Source organism: Canis lupus, chromosome 6 (genome assembly GCF_011100685.1).
Source record: "Canis lupus familiaris isolate Mischka breed German Shepherd chromosome 6, alternate assembly UU_Cfam_GSD_1.0, whole genome shotgun sequence".
NCBI classification, from domain to species: Eukaryota; Metazoa; Chordata; class Mammalia; order Carnivora; family Canidae; genus Canis; species Canis lupus.
This window is the reverse complement of record NC_049227.1, coordinates 71,531,973-71,549,579: the sequence shown is the minus strand read 5'-3', so window position 1 is coordinate 71,549,579 and position 17,607 is coordinate 71,531,973. Positions and strand designations below refer to the sequence as shown.

The window sequence follows — 17,607 nt, the reverse complement described above, 5'->3', positions numbered from 1 at the left end:
TGGACTGGCTCTGGCAAGTTACGTATGGATGACACTCTCGCCAGTCCATCCTCTCCTAACTCACTATTCCTGTGCTCATGGGTTAGGACCTGTCCCCAAACAGGCTGAAAGTAAGCCACAGATGCAGTGTTCTATTTCCAGAGCTTGGACATGGCTTTCCTTATTCTGAACCGACAGCTTTTTTGAAACAGAAGATAAAAAAAGAAGGATCAACATCATTTTTGGGGACTTAAATTGTGTCTCCTTCACTCGTGTCAATGCCCTGGAGTCTGACTCCAAACTTCAACGGGCGAGTCATCAACACTGAGAGAAAGCAAGAAAGAGCAGATCTTAAAAGTAGAAAGAGGTTAAGTAATCAGCCCCCTTCATGTGATCGTCTTCTCAGCCCTGCACAGACCCATTAGCAGATGGTTATGACAACCCAATGGAAGTACATGTTGGGCGCCCACTGGGCGCCAGGATCTAAACCACATGTTTCTAAATGTTGATTTCACACAGCCAATCCCATTTGCAGATGGTAAAAATAAATGAGAAATACCTTGGTAAAAATCAAACAGATCTAAAGGATTCCCAAAAGCTCACCAGAGAGAAAATACTTCTTTTCCCATTGTTTGCCTGTCTCGTGATAGTGGCCATGAAGGCATGAACTTACATGAGGCTGCAGGACACATGGGTAAAACTGAAGACGGACAGACCAAGGTTCAAATTCCTATTCAACAGTTTGGGGTCATGTAAAAAAGTTTCTTGTAAATGAAAAAAAAAAAGTTTCTTGGTAACTAAAAGAAACTTTTACCATTTACTATTCCCAGGGAACTAAATAAGCAATTCTTTATAAAAAAAAATTAAAAAATAAAAACTCAAGGCTCAAGACAAATAAGCTATAAAAGGAGAATATTGCTGTTACTACTCTGTCCATTTATTATATCTAAGCCAGTGATTCTCAACTGAGAGCTATTTTGCCTCCCAGGGGACATCTGGCAAGATCTAGAGATTTTGTTGATTGTCACAACTGGGATGGGGTCGCTATTGACAGGTAACGGGCAAAGGCCAAAGGTGCTACTACCATGCACAAACAGCCCTCTCCAAAAAGATCTTACTGGGCTAAAATGTTAATACTTCCAATGCTGATAAACCCTTCCCAGAGGGAAGGCAAAGCAGATAAATTTGTTGAGTCCAGTTGAATAGTACAGTATTTATTTAACAGAAATACAAACAAGGCAATATTTAGACAGGACCTTAAAAAATATTCATACACTTTGATCCAGTCACTTCACTTTTAGAAATGTATCCTCATGAAATAATAAGAAATGCACCCAGAGATTTACGCAAGAGTAAGTAGATTAGAAAATTAAAAACAGCAAATGGTCAATTGTAGGTACAGTGGTGATAGGGTGACTATATGATTTGTCTTCCAAATCGAGATGACTCTGGGAGTAAAAGGGAATGCTTTAATAATTTTGCAAAGACAACAGTCATAAATAAGAATCACTGCAGACAAACCAGGATATATGGTCGCCTGGAATAGAGTATGCCACATGCTAATTATGAAATGGCAGACAGCCAGCAAAAATACTTGAAAGAATATTTAACAACATAGTAAATTGATAATGATATAATACTAACTATAAAAGGCTGGATATAAAACTTCTGTATCAAATTTTGTAATATATACACTTGTAGGCTTTGAGAGAAGAATGGGAAGAAACATACCAAATTGTTAACACTAGTTTACTAGCTGTTGAGATTACAGCTGGGTTTGTTTGTTTTTTTTTCTCTATATTCAAAATTGCTATAATCATTTTTAAAATTATGACGGTGTTTTGCCTCTTTAGAAAGAAATATAATTAAGTACCAGTTGATGAGGGAAAGCTATTCTTCACAAAAGAATGGCAGCTAATAAATATGGAGGAAATTATATATAAATTAGAAAATCACAACTTGTGCAATTCCTAATGATATAATGGTTTCAGGCAAGGAGCATAGTTGGACGCTAAAATCTTTAGGTGAGTGCTCACTTCGGGAGCACATATACTAAAATCGGAACATGACAGAGAAGATTAGCATGGCCTCTGCGTAAGGCTGGCACGCAAATCTGTGAAGCATTCCATATTTTAAAAAAATAAATAAAATAAAATCTTTAGATGAAAGATTGTTGGTTATTCACCAAGTTTCAGGGTATTATCCCACAGAGTATTTGCGAATTGTAAAGAGAACAAAGTATGCCTTCACAATGAAGAGATCTGGTGATTATCATATTAACCAAATTATCAAACTTCACATAAGGTTAGTGCAAACTCTAGCATTACATACCTTTTGTGGTAACATAATATGAAATAAGGACATCACCTGCATAATATTCCTGCCAAAAAATGTTTAGCTTGAATCCAATCAAGCTATTAGAGCTACTTTTATTCTGCAGGAAATCCAGATACTGTAAGAACTAGGAACACAACACCAGATAAATGCAGAATGCAGGAACTCGAAAGACAACTATCATGTCTTAAGAAAGTAAAATTTATAGGGAGAGAAATAGAGACTTCTGGATTAAAAGACACTAGAGAGAAATAGAAGTCAGACACAATCTCTGAACATTATTTGAATTCTCACTTTTAAAAAAAAGGCTTAAAAATCATTTGTGGAACATGAGAGACACCTAACTCTGGGAGATGAACAAGGGGTAGTGGAAGGGGAGGTGGGCAGGGGGGGGTTGGGATGACTGGGTGATGGGCACGGAGGGGGGCACTTGGCAGGATGAGCACTGGGTGTTATGCTATATGTTGGCAAATTGAACTCCAATAATATTTTTTTAAATAAGATAACATATATATAGACAATGGAATATTATCCAAAAAAATCATTTGTGGAAAATTGGAAAAATTTGAAATTAACTTGGTTATTTTCAATATAATCATTAGATATTTAATTCTCTTAAGTATGTTGATAATATCGTGGTTATATAAAACATCTATGGTGAATATCACAATGTCTGTAGCTTATTTTCAAGGCATTCAGAAAAAAATATACATACTTACAAATAGTTATATAAAGCAAATATGGCAAAATATGAACAATTGTTGAATCAAGGTAATCAGTATACAAGTGTTCATATTGTGTTATTCTTTCAACCTTTCTGGATATTTGGGGAAATGTTTAAATATGAAATTAAGGAAAAATTTAAAAGTTACACTTGAAGTCACATCATTTACACTTAATGTAACATAATTAGTAATCCCAGAGTTGACCACTGTCTTTCCAAGACCAGACACATAATAGTTACATGGAATCGGAGAACCCAACAACCGTCTCCTGAGGGTTCAGAATCCTCTGCATTGCTTCAGACCAGCTCTTCATGTTCCACTTCCCTTGGTTTCCTCACTTTCTGCGATTTATTTCAGTTGCCTTCCTGTTCACCCTCAGGTGCTACCACCTTCTCTACTTACTCTAGGAACTTACTCCATCTTTCGTGGTTCTTACTTCAACAAGCAGGACAAGAATAGAGCATAAATCAATCAGGCTCATCCATTCCTTGCCTTTAACAGTACAATTAAAAAAGAATAATCGCCCCCTCTCTCTGGAAAATCTCTTTCCCTGAGAATGCTATGCAATGAATGTTTGTGTTCTCTCCAAATCCATATGTTGAAACCCTAATCCCCAAGGTGATGAGTGATGGTATTTGGAGATGAAGCCTTTGAGAGGTAATTAGGTCCTGGGAGTGGAGCCCTCAGGATGGGATTAGTCTGTGTGCCTGTTTGTCGGCCTGCCTGTCTGCCTGCCTCTCTCTCTCTCTCTCTCTCTCTCTCTCACACACACACACACACACACACACACACACAAACTATAAGGCAGCTGTCTACAAAACTTCTCGTAGAAGCCAAGAAATAGGCTTCCGGCAAATCTTGAACTTTCTAGTCTCCAAAGCTGTGAGAAATAAATTTTGTTGTTTAAGCCAAGTCTATGATATTTTTGTTATACAAACACAAAGGGATTAAGACAAAGGATTTCCAGAGTGAGCAATTCCCATTCCACCAACTCTAATTTACACGGCAATGAGCACATTCTCCTTCGCCCCCACCACCCCCCAAAAAGGTTAATAGGTTAGAAGTTCTTTTGCTAGGATTTCTGTACATCCTCTTAATGTTTTCTTTTGTTTTACCTGGTAAGTGACAGATGTGTCATACTCTGACACATAGAAAGCCAAGGAAGCATTAAAAATGGCCTGCACTGGGGGCATCTGTCTTCCGCTTGGGTTGTGATCCCCGGGTCCTGGGATCAAGCCCCACAGCAGGCTCCCTACTCAGCAGGGAGTCTGCTTCTCCCTCTCCCCTAGTTCATGCTCTCTCTCTCTCTCTCTCTCTCTCTCACTCTTTCTCTCAAATAAATAAATAAAATCTTTTTAAATTTTTAAAAATAAAAAAATAAGAATGGCCTATGCTGGGTGACTTGGGAACAAGATACACAAAAGCGACATACTTTTTTTAAAAAGATTTCTAAAGGCCTTGGACATCACTAATCCTAAAAGAAATCATATCTGGTCCTATATGAGATTCAAAATTCTCAATTTCTTTGCCACCTATTGGTTGGTAACACTTCCAAAGAACAATTTTACTTTTTTTCATTTTAAATTGATTTCTCTGTTTAGCAAGACTGAGCTTTTTGAGAGCTCTGAGACAAAGAACTCGTTTAATTTTACCTTTTTAAATCAATGTCTACAAGACCCTCTCAGTCAATGAATCAGCCTTGCTATCCATTAGACACCTTTCTAGGCTGTTCCCTGACCTTTTGTGTCCTATGTAATATTGCTGTAATATTGTAGCACTTTTAGTTAGTCTTATATGAAATGTTTTTATTATTTGCCACCTTTGGTCTTTCTGTCATTTTTAAACTCTGAACTTCACTCTGTAATTTCTCAGCTTCTGTTTTGTACTTGACATTTATTATGTGCTTTTTGTGCCCTTAATTACTTTTTGCACTTTGGGGTTGATCTATGTTGGTCTTTTCTAGTTCTACTATATTGATTGCTGTAAAGCAAGCCTCCTCCCCTCCAAGAACATTGTTTGTTTTTAAACTATATTCTTTCTTTCCAATCCTGAAAACCACTGAATTTTCTTCTTCTTGTCCTTTTCAAGAAATTTCAGGCCATCCCTAGTTATGGCAATTGAAATCTATTCACTAGGGTCATAATTACTTCTCTCTCATCATTAATTCTGTACTCAAGTTTGAAAAAGAACCGTAAAGACAGACAGACAGACAGAGAGAACAAAAAATGGAAAATACATGTCAAGAGCAGAAAAGACATTTACAGGACAATATTCAGGAAGGAACAGACGTAATAATTAACAAAGATACCAGAAAGAGGAAATAAGAATGGGTTCTTAAAGAATTATAAAGTGGGGACCACAAAGTTAAAAATAACAAACATTTTAATCTTATAAAAGTAAGAATAAATAACTTTAATGTCTAGTGTGCCAGATACAAAAACACTGTTAAGAATGCCATCAAAAAAAAAAGAAAGAAGAAGAAGAAGAAGAAAGAAGAAGAAGAAGAAGAAAGAAGAAGAAGAAGAAGAAGAAGAAGAAGAAGAAGAAGAAGAAGAAGAAGAAGAAGAAGAAGAAGAAGAAGACGGCCATCATTTGGGAAATAAAAGCTACCATCTTTCCGTATATAAACTTCTGCAAGTCTCCCCTTTTGTCTCATTCTTCCCAGTATTCTCTCCCTCTAGCCTGTTCTCTAGAATGCCACCAGAATCATTGTCTTAAAATGCTTATCAAGTCATTTCTCTATTGGAAAACCTTCCAGTGGCTCTCTGTCCTATCTAGCATAAAACCCAAATGTGTATAAAACCCTATATGTCAGGACTCTGTTTACTTTTCTAAATTCATTTCTACCATTTCTCCTTCATCTCAAGATTCATATGCTCCAGACAAAATGATCTTTCTCTGAGCTTCTGTATATGTTTTTTCTTCTTGCCTAGAATGCTCCTTTCTGCCCAACTCATTTTGGTCCATCCAATGCCTGTTCATAACTTCATGTAGATGCCTCTGCCTCTCTGGCTCCTTAACTAAAAGCTAAGTACTCCCTTCTGTCTACTGCCATGGTTCCCTGTATTTCTCCTGTCAGGGTGTTATTACTGTGTTATATCATCTTGTTTACTTGTCTGCATCACACACTAGTCAGCAACCAATGAGATGGCAATGGTACCATTTATGTTTTTCTTACCCTGGCATTCTAGCACTTAGCACAGAACACGACCCCTAATGATATTTGATAAATATTTCATTGGATAGTTGTTAATACAAATATTTAGTGATAGGGTTTCCTAGTAACCAAAGGCTTAATTTGACCCCCTATTTCCAATGCTTGTTGAAAATCATTCTAGAGTAAGTACTGGCAACCCTTAGTGTATATATGAAATAAGGATCATTAGGAAGTTACCTTTGGCATGTGGGACAACTGCTGCCTCGATTATCTCTTTCCTGCCAACCATAAGGGGTTGTAGTTGGTACAAGCTACCCATGGTGTCCAAAATTCAGCAGCTGGTATTCTCATGACACTCACATATCCCTTTCCACCTGTTCAGAAGTACTCACTCAATATCCCTTGTCCCACTCCACTGAAGAGACGTAATTCCATAGTAAATGGCATCTCCCACCATTGTTAGCCTTCCAGTAGAAAAGATCAAGCATCTCCTTCCAAATATCGCCATCATGTAATACCTCCGTCTACTTTTCTGCCTTAGTAAATCTAGTAAAATAAGAAGAACTGAATTTCTTCGGGATGACTTAGTAGCTTTTGAAGCACCATTCTAGTCATTATGTTCTGTGAACTATAGATTTGAGACATGGAGAAAAGTGGATTGAAAATACATTTAAAAAAAAGAAAATACATTAAAATCCTCTAGAAGTTTCTGAAATCAAAGACTACTTAGTTCACTATACTCTGCTTCATTTTTAAAAAATTTTCTTCCTTTCTCTTTAAAATTTCTCCTGAAAGTGCAGGAAACTCTGTCAATGAAGGGTATAATAAAAAGAAACCCAGCTGAATCAGATTTAAAATGTGTACTTATCCACAGGCACCTGGGTGGCTCAGTCAGTTAAGCAACCCACTCTTGATTTCAGCTCAGGTCATGATCTCAGGGTTGTAATGGAGCCATGTGTCATCTCCATGCCCAGCGTGGAGTCTGCTTAAGATTCTCTCTCCTTCTCCCACTGCCCCTGTCCCTCTCTAAAAAACAACAAGAAAAAGGTTATATATCCAAATTTACTTATTAAAGTAATATCAAAATTTTTAAGAGCAAAATTCCTAAGAAAAAGTATACTGATGCCATAAGTAGAAATAACAGCACTTCCTTGATTTTGCAAGAAATAGTATTTCTAATATCAGGAAAAGGGAATAAAAAGTAAAGCTTTTGAGCATTTGAGAGGACAAATCCAAATCAAAAATACTTTCTATGTGTTTATTAACAGAAAAGAAAAAAAGTATAAGTGATGTTGCTACTGCCCACAGTAAGGATATTGTTGAGAAAGTATTTTCATTCCTCTTACCATGAGGAGCAGAGAGTATACTGCTATATATGAGAAAGAAATTTAAAAAAAGAAAAGAAGGAAGGAAGGAAGGAAGGAAGGAAGGAAGGAAGGAAGGAAGGAAGGAAGGAAGGAAGGGAGGGAGGGAGGAAGGAAGGAGGGAGGATACCTATGTGGCTCAGTGGTTAAGCATCTGCCTTTGACTCAGGTCATGATCCCCAGGTCCTTGGATCGAGTCCCACATTGGGCTCCCTGCAGGAAGTCTGCTTCTCCCTCTGCCTATGTCTCTGCCTCACTCTCTGTGCCTCTCATGAATTAATAAATAAAACCTTGAAGGAAGGAAGGAAGGAAGGAAGGAAGGAAGGAAGGAAGGAAGGAAGGAAGGAAGGAAGGAAGGAAGGGAGGGAGGGAGGAGAAAAGAAGAAAGAAAGAAAGAAAGAAAGAAAGAAAGAAAGAAAGAAAGAAAGAAAGAAAGAAACTAATAACTTCATGTCAAGGACACATAAAAGTATAAAAAAAAAGCACTATCCAAAATATAGGTACTTTATTGGTGAGTGTGATTTAAAATCAAATGCCTTTTGAGTTAAAGAGTGTGGGATAATCAACATGTCAGTGTTAAAATGGGTCATAAATTTTCAAAAAAGGCATCAATGAAAATAAACTGTGAAAAAACAATTTTGGACTGTCCTAAATCTAAAAAAAAAAAACCTTAGTTCTCAAATGTATCTGTTCATCTGCTTCTTTTTATTTCTGACTATAAATTTGCTGACAGATGTTGTGGCTTACAATTTTCAATCAACTTTCTTTCTATCTTCTTTGTTCGCCCAGTGATCACTCACAGTCCTACCCCCTGACTTCACTCCCACCACAAACTAAACTTAGTATCTCACCAGTGACCCTAACATTTTCCACTGTCTCCTCAGTTCTGTCAGACACTGGAACCAGTGACAAACTCAAAATATTCCCCAGATCACCACGGACATAACCCACAAATCTATCCTATGACTCTGTCCAAATAGGCTTTATTTTTTTTTAATTAATTTATTTTTTTTTATAAATTTATTTTTTATTGGTGTTCAACAAATAGGCTTTAGCCAATGAAAGTGAGTCATAAGTGAAAGCACACACCTGGGCCAGTTATAGAAAGGCTGGGCATTTGAACAGGTAAGTAACAAATATTAAATTCAGGAAATGGAAGATAGTTTCCTACCCAAGGGCTAGAATATCTTATGTCTGAGACCCCAAAATATCACAAAGGGAATATGACAACTTTACCAAGATGTGCTGCACAAAATAGTAACATGGAAAGATGCTCTCCCAAACTGGCTCCCATGATCAATAAGTGTAGAAGCAGCTACATAACACAGTTTTCTCTTGGAGACTCAGAAAATGCATTAGCGGAGTAAAAGATAAAAGAAGTCCGGCCATAAAGAAACATTTTAGCTTTGTTTAACCTGGTATTTGCTAAATCTTTTTGACCATTGAATACCTATTAAGATTCCAGAGAACCAGTATCTCAAGGAATAGGCGTAAGGAAAAGCTGGCCTGACCAACCACTCATATTTGCTGTTTTCTCTTGACCCACTAGGGCTACCCCATAAGTCCAGGCATTGGTCATAGGATGTCCCAGAGCAGTGCTTCTTAAAATCAGATGTGCATGCAGCTCACTGGGGATCTTATAAAGATGTAGGTTCTGACTCAGTAGGTTTGAGGTGGGACTGGAGAGTCTGATAAGGCCTCAGGTGACCCTAATGCTGCTGGTCTCTCTCACACGTTGAGTAGCTCTACAGAACCACTGCAGTGGGAAGATCATCATGTCGCCAATCTCTTAATCTTATCCTTCCTTTTAATAAAGTCTCCTGAAATATTACTTTCAGGGTGCCTGGCTGGCTCAGTCAGTGGAGCATGGGACTGTTGATCTCTGGGCAGCAAGACTGAGCCCCACATTGGGTGTAGACATCACTTAAAAATAAAAAGTCCTAATGGGGCACCTGGGTTCTCAGTCGTTTAAGCATCCATGGAACACTTAATCCCATTTGTGATTTCAGCTCAGGACACGATCCCATGGATTGTGAGATCAAGCCCCACTCAGGGCCAGACACTCAGCGAGGAGTCTGTCGAGATCCTCTCTCTCCCTTGCCCTCAGCTCCTCCCCCGACTCATGCATTTGCATGTGCTCTCTCTCTCTCTCTCTCTCTCTTCCTCTCAATATAAATAAATCTTGAAAAACTAAAATCTTTATAAGAAAGAAATAAAATATTACTTTCAATATATATCACTTTGCTATCAAAGACTTTTAGTGGTCCCCATTCCCTTTAACGTTAGAGACTCAGCAGTAAACATCTGGGGTGCCTGGGTGGCTCAATCAGGTAGGTGTCTGCCTCCAGGTCAGGTCATGGGCCCGAGGTCCTGCTGAGCAGGGAGTCTGCATCTCCCTGTCGCTCTGCCCCTGCCCCCTCTCTCATGTGTGCTCTCTCTCTTCCCTCTCTCTCTCAAATAAATAAAATCTTCTTTAAAAATAGGCATTTATTGAACCTTTACTGTGTGGTAAATAGATACACAGCCCCTGACTTATACAGTTGAGTATCAAGTAGGTAAGAAACCATGTGCAGAATGCTAGGAGCCGAAACAAGAAGGGAATCGTTACTTTCTTGAGACCTCAGTTTCCTCATCTGTAAGATGAGGGTTAAACCAGACCAGTGGTATTTAATCCCCCATGTACACTGCAGTCACAACCATCATCCTATTACAGAGTCTCAGTCCAGACCAATGAAATACAGGCTGTCAGTACCATTTTTCATAGGGAATGGGTTGTTCTTAAAAGCTCCCCAGGTGATTCTAAGGTGCAGCCAAGTTTGAAAACAACTGGACTAAATGATTCCCGAAGCGCTGCCCAGTCAGCAGCATCACTTGGAAACTTGTTAGAATGAGACTTCTCTGGCCTCATCCCAGACCTACTGAGTCAGAAACTCTAAGGACAAGGTTAAAAAAACCTGGTGTGTGTGTGTAACAGATTTCTTTATTTATTTTTAGAGAGAGACACAGTGAGTAGGGGGAAGGGGAGAGGGAGAGGATCTTTAAGAGGAGCCCAAGGCAGAGCTCGATCTCATGACCCATGAGATCATGACCTGAGCTGAAACCAAGAGTCAGTCTCCTAAGCAACGGAGCCACCCAGGTGCCCCAGAAACTGGGGTTTTAACCAGCTTTCCAGGTGATTCTGATCCACTTTGAAAACCAGCAGATTAGACAATTAGTAAATTTCCCTCCAGCTCTAAAATGGTATCATTCTTGGACCTTGAACAGCCTTGTCAAAGACTTTTGTTATTCAGTCTTACAGACTAACAGTATAACTCTTCCCAGATTTAAATCCTAGCTCTTTCACTTAATTGCTGTGCACCCTTCAGGAATTGTTTAGCTGTCTATGTTTCAGGTTCTTATCTATAAAATGAGGATAATAATAGTACGTATGCTCTCAGAGTTGCTATGAAAGTGATTTCGTGTATGGAACTCACTTAGCAGGATGCCTGAGATGTAGTTCAGGTCATTTATCAATCATTACTCTTGGGTGAGGACTTCACAGCCACTGCTCAAAATTGCAACCCACTCCTGCCATTTCCTTTTCCCCACCCCTGGTTTACTTTTCTCCTTTGCAATCATTACTCTCTAACATATAACATATTTCACTTATTGCTTTGTCTATTATCTATCTTCTCCCCCAAGGATGTAAGTTCTACAAAACCAAGGATTTGGGGTCCATTTTGCTCAGAGCTGTAACCCCAGGATCTAGTATGGGGTCTGGCACATTGGAAGTACTCCTTTGGTGGGATAAAGGAGTGATAAGCGTTAACTATTATCAATATTAATATTATAGCAATCCAAATTTTTTCTTATTGAAACCCAACAGCTTGTACTTCCTGTTTACATTTCCAGATTATGCTTACGCCTTATTACATGCTTTCTTCAAATTCTGTCCCATGCCCCACGAGGCCCTTTTACTTAACTTCTGCCCATTTTAGGTTCTGGCTCAAGTTGTACTTCTTTAATATTCCCCCACAGCTCTGCTGACTCTCTAACTCTCTGAATGTCCACAGTGTTACTGTCTATACTCTACAATTTAACTGAATTAATTATCAATGGGATGAGTAACTTTCCTAAAATTTAAAGTTACTGAAAGAGGCTGCATCTGTCATGCAATAAGCATTCATGACAAATTAGAGAGGAAGGGGTCCTCCAAGGAATCATGGGAAAACCTACCATTAATTAGCCATGTAGTCCTCGAATAACAAAAACAGTGCTCTGTGGTTTACAAAGTACCTTTAAATATATCTGCCTCATTTTGACTAGATGATCTCAAAGACTGTATCTCCTTGATCTCAAATTTTCAAAATATTTTCAGGTATGGAGAGACCATTTTCTTGAAGTGAAAAATTAAGAATAGATCATGAAAGTCAAAATTGAAGCAGATGATGACCCAAAAATGTGTTGAGTTTAGGGAATGCAAATTAGTGGCTTTCTTGCCCCCCCCCCCCCCCCCCCCCCCCCCCCCGTCCTCCTGTCAGCTAGGTCTGGAAGAGGCCCTCCATCATCCCCAATGTGGCCCTTTAGGCAGCCATTATCAATTAATCAGACCTAGCAGATAGGAGAACACCCATTTCCAGCCTAACTTAGTCTAACCATCTTACTTCTAAAAGCAAAGAAAACATGCTAAGAAATTTAAAGTGACTTGTCCAGGCACATACATGGTAGCCGACCAAGGCCAGAACCAGCCTCTTGACTCCTCTCCTGGATTCTCCCCATTGCCCCTCCTCAACATTTCTGAAACTCAGCATTTAAATTTCCATTCTAAAGCAATCAAAACATGGAAAGCAAACCTTTGACATAGAGCTTTCATATTAATGCTCATGAATATAACGTTGAAATGAAAAATGACAGTTTTGAGTCAAGTGATAGACAGAGTTGGTTAGTCTGTTATTTCTCAAGTGTGTTTATTTACCTAAGCCTAGAGTGTGTCGTGACTGGAAATAGACAAAACAGATTATTTTAATTCTACTCTCCTAGGGAAAAAAAGGGGGAATGGTTTTCATTAATGGGAACTGGGCTCAAATCTGGTCCCAAAATAACTTACACTACTGAATCATCTTTATAAAGGTGACATTTCTCTCATTAATGGCAACGCATTATTATAAATGCAGTTTAATCACCAAATTTAAATTGCAAGAAAAACATATTTGAAAGAGTATGAAAAAAAAGAGACAATGGAGAGAAATAAACATCTATTTTAATATAAATAATGACTATTTCCTCATCACAGAAATTATGCTCACATTTGACAATTATAATTTTCCAGATCCTCTCCCTAAAGCACAGTTTCCAAATATTGCAATCACCTTTGCAACTCACTTGGAATGAAACTGACTTGTCAAATTTTACCTAGCCAATTGATAACTCTGTCTTGATTAACCCTCATTTTTAGGTATACTATAATTGAAGCTGCTTTTGGGGGGAAAAATCATCATCTAACACAGTTAGAAATTGCCTCTGGCACTGTCTGCTTTACCCGAGGAAACCAGGATGACAACTGGCAGTTCTGTTACTTCACAGTTAATCCATTTTAGCAACTGTGCTACTTAGTAGGAAGGTACCAGCAGTTGGTCCCTTACTCTATCCTTCCACACTGAGAAAGCGAGTCTGACTCATATTTGGGGGTAGGATGAGGAAAGGAACAAATATCTAGATTCTCTTCTCTTCAGCATGGACCCTGCCACCACACGGGAGGAGGAGTGAATGCTGAAACACAGAGGAAGTTCGAAGTCTGCACTGCCCCTGCTCCATGAAAAAGGGCAGTCAGTTCGAGGGTTCTCCTAGAGTCTAGATATATACAGGAACCATCCCAATAGGCCTCAGAGAAATCTACCTACAAATTGATGCTTGCTAAGAGTGCCCAGGAAAGCTGGAGGGATTTTCACCTCAAACCCCATTGTCAACTAAGATCACGGGTGGTCCACGAATTTGGTCAAAACAAGAATGAAACCAAGAGCTCTGGTCAGAAGACATCATACTTGCCCAGGCATGGATCTTAAAAGCAAAGAGGATAGTCAAGACAAATTGAGGCTTCTGGAAAGTAGAACAGTGGTTCCAGAGGCATGTTTGTGAAATACTGGAGCACTCTGCTTTCTGGCTTAGAAATTCCAAAAATTCAGAAATCACTTCCCCTGAAGCACATTATTGAATCATTTTTTTCAATCAACCCACATACTCATTTAGAAAAGGGGACAAGTACCCTACCTAACTTAGAAGAAATTAGTTTCTAAGGCATCATTCACAATATGGAAAATCCTTTAAAACACTGTTATTTACATAATTAACACCCGAATTCCTTGAAAATTTAGCATATGCTGGCTAATCCAACACAGTAAGCAGAGAATAAATTTGAGTTGGAAACACTTGCCTTGGAATTAGTTTTGTCATTCCTAGTTCTGTGTGACCATGAGCAAACTACTATCATTGAGCCCTTGTTTCCTTTTCTATAAAATAATCATAATAAAATGTATCTTACAGCTTAGTTCTGAAGATTACATGAAAAACACTGGAAGAGGCATAAAAATGCCTGACCTGTGAGAGAAACTAAGTAAATAATTTCCTTCCCTCATTTCTTTTTTTCTAATTAGGAAAATATCCACATTAAAGTGCTATTGAATGCTATGTATGGTTTAAAAAATTAAGTAACAAGAGAGTACAGGCACCTGGGTGGCTCAGTCAGTTAAGTGTCTGACTCCTGATGTCAGCTCAGGTCATGATCTCAGGGTGATGGGATTTGGCCCTGCATCAGGCTCTGCACTCAGTGAGGAGTCTGCTTGAGAGTCTCTCCATCTCCCTCTCCCTCTGGCCCCTCCCCCTGCTTGTGCACTCTCTCTCTAATAAATAAATATCTTTTTAATTATTTTATTTTATTTTTTAATATTTTATTTATTTATTATTAAGAGACAGAGAGAGAGAGAGGCAGAGACACAGGCAGAGGGAGAAGCAGGCTCCATGCGGGGAGCCCGATGTGGGACTCGATCCTGGGTCTCCAGGGTCATGCCCTGGGCTGAAGGCAGTGCTAAACCTCTGAGCCACCCGGGCTGCCCTCTTTTTAAAAATTTTAGAAAATAAAAAGGTAACACGTCAATGTTAAGTCTATGAATTATAGTTTACATAACTGATTTGAAGCAACTACTATTCATATATATAATTACATGTAAAATTCCAACAAATAACTCTGCAGTCCTCTAGCTGAACAATTCAAATTGGTAGCATAACCTGGCTCTCTTTTTCCAGCAATATATTGAAATTTTATTTTTCTTCCAATCAATCCCACTATGTTAAAAGAGAAAGAGGAAGATCTACCCCTATTCAGCTGAATTATAGCAATATTTTATGGCCTCTTTTCCATGGAGTCCTTTTCTTTTGCGTTAGATTACCATGTACCCCTCAAAATATTTCTGCCAATCTGTCTTCCAGAGCCTGCCTGTGGTCCTCTAATATTACAAATATAGCAAGGCAGTGTTAAGAGCAAATATGTATAGTCCAAAAAAAATTTTTAAATAAAAAAATTTTTAAAAAAAGAGGAAAAGAAAGGCATGTTTGACAGATCTCAGAGAATAAGCAGTAATAGTAGCATGGCCAAAGGCAACAGCAGGCTTGTCCATCTGTCCATCATGAAACCGAGTTGTGCCTACTAGTTTTCAACAGGAGGTGGCCATGTGGGCATAAAGCTAAAATAGAAAAATTCTATCATCAGGAAGACGAGGTGAGGAAGGAAGAAAAGGATTAACTATTTCAGAATCAATTTAGAGGTGAGCATGATGAATACAAAGAATTGTTGCATGTTTCTTATTCACAGACTATGAAAATTTTATTCAATCTTTTATTCATTCTGGGTGCTTTCTAGAAGCCAGACACTATGCTAGCCACTATGGATCCAAACAATAATTTCCTGGGGTGCCAGCCTGGCTCATATGGTAGAGCATGTGACCCTCGATCTTGGGGTCATGAATTTGAGCCCCATGTTGGGTGTAACATTTTTTTTAAGTTTAAAAAGGAATAATGCCCTTCTTTTGGGAATTTTGTTTCATGAGAGAGACAGAGAAGTAAACAAAAAATTATAATACAGAGAGATGACAGCCAATGTATATATGCAGTGGGAACAAAGAAAGAAGTTATTAACTATGCAAAACTATGCAGACTTTACAAATTTGTGAGTCATCTTTGCACAGGGGCTAAACTCTGTAATATGTCAGTGTTGTTATATGTGCTATAAAAGTGAGGTCAGCCACAGAAGTAGAATAGAAAATCTAAGAATGAACAGATGGGTCTTGATCAACTATGTTTGCCTTGGGGTGGAAGAAAAAGTGTTATTGCCTTTACCTTCACTCATTGCAGTCTTTTTTTCCTTAAGTATGTGTGTGCTTAATTTTTATCTGATTTAATATTATCAACGCTATCTAAACATGTCCATTTCTATTTTCTGTAGATATGTTTGAGAGTGCAACCATTGGACAATGGATAGATACAGATATGGATATAGATGTAGATGTAGATCTAGATAGATACATTAATTGATGCAGAGATAAATGCAGAAATAGCATCTTGGCTTCTGGAAATATGAGTTATGATATAATTCTTAAATTTTATGATAAAACATTTTCATTAAGGAAAATTTTAACAGAATAGTGACTATAAGGCATAGCACTTATCGGCATTTAGCCAAAATTAAGATGTTAATACAAATAAATCCTCAGTGTGCTTTAAGACCCACTATAAAGGCTTCCTTTCAATTGCAGAATTTAATGAGTGAATTGAGGCACTCCCATTTAAGCTAAAGTAGAATGTCTGAGTAAACTGTCAGTTTGCAAATCCGACTTAAACATTTGCTGGCTTTGTGGCTAACCTGTGCACTTGAAAACATAAAATTCACATCAGTTTCACATCAGATGAAATGTATTATTCCTCTCTGAGGCAATTTTTGGTCATTGGCCTTTTGGTTATCTCTGGCATCGGCATTTCTCTTCGTTGTCCCTGAAGTCAGCACTGCCTAGAGCTACATGCACAAAAATATTGGTGTTCCCCTCCAGGTCCCCTCCCCCCATCTCAGGCGCCAATGGCACCTTCTGGAAATGTAGCATGAGGCATTAGCACCAGGTACTAGCACCAGGCTTACCCAGAGTCTGGGTGCTCCCTGAAGAGCCTACTCCAAAGAATAACAGCCATCCCTCTCCATGCCTCTGTCCTCATAGCCTGCCCTGGTGGCCACCAAAATTGAAACACCCTACCCCCTGACAAACTCAAAAGAACGAAGTCACATTGTGACTGATATACATTAATCTGACAAACACATAAGTCTTACATCTTATCTCTGAGTTTGACTTGTCACCTAATTAGCCTATTTGACATGTCAAGATTTCATTTGCACCTGACTTGTATATCATGAAAACAGCGCCCATATAGAGATTATTTGTTTAATGTTTTCACTCTGTCCATTTATCAATCCTATATAAGCAATTCTTGGTCACTGTTCTCCATGTGTTTCTCTTATTCTGACATCCAGCACAGCTTCACAGGTAATTTTGTTTACTGAATATTTTGTACTCATGGTGGTGGTATTGGTGATGCTGAAGCTTCTCCGCTCTACTCTGACAAGTGTTGTCCTCTGAAGGGACAAGTTTGTGCCAGTATCTGTGCTACTTCCTATGACTTTTGTTACAGATTTCTAATCATCATGGGTTTTTTTTTTCATTTATTACATGTTAAAACCTTCACAAAGATGGAATTAAAAAATAAAAATGCCCTTACGGAGTGAGTTGAGTAATGACTCAAGCCCAAAGGATGGGACTTATGAATGCTATAGAGAAAGTCACTTACTAATTGACAGTCTAAGGCCTATAGACTACTTGACATTAAATGGAGGCCAATGGAAGCATCGATTAGTGGGAGTTGACAAAAAGTAGGTGTTACGGTGACCAAAATGCCCTCCTTTTGATGGTGGAATCTGTGATGTCTTTCCAGATTATCGGTAGCCAATATTCAGAGAAAAGAGATAAATGTTAAA

At 38.4% G+C, this 17,607-nt stretch overlaps 1 protein-coding gene and 1 non-coding gene across 9 annotated transcripts in view; one reads left to right on the top strand and one right to left on the bottom strand.

Annotated features, from left to right (window-relative positions):
- The window catches only part of SLC44A5 (solute carrier family 44 member 5), a 340,012-nt gene that overhangs the window by 273,818 nt on the left and 48,587 nt on the right, over positions 1–17,607 (bottom strand). The window lies entirely within an intron of this gene.
- Positions 2,008–2,114, top strand: LOC119872455. The gene has a single exon (XR_005361527.1). It is a non-coding gene; the product is annotated as a U6 spliceosomal RNA (small nuclear RNA).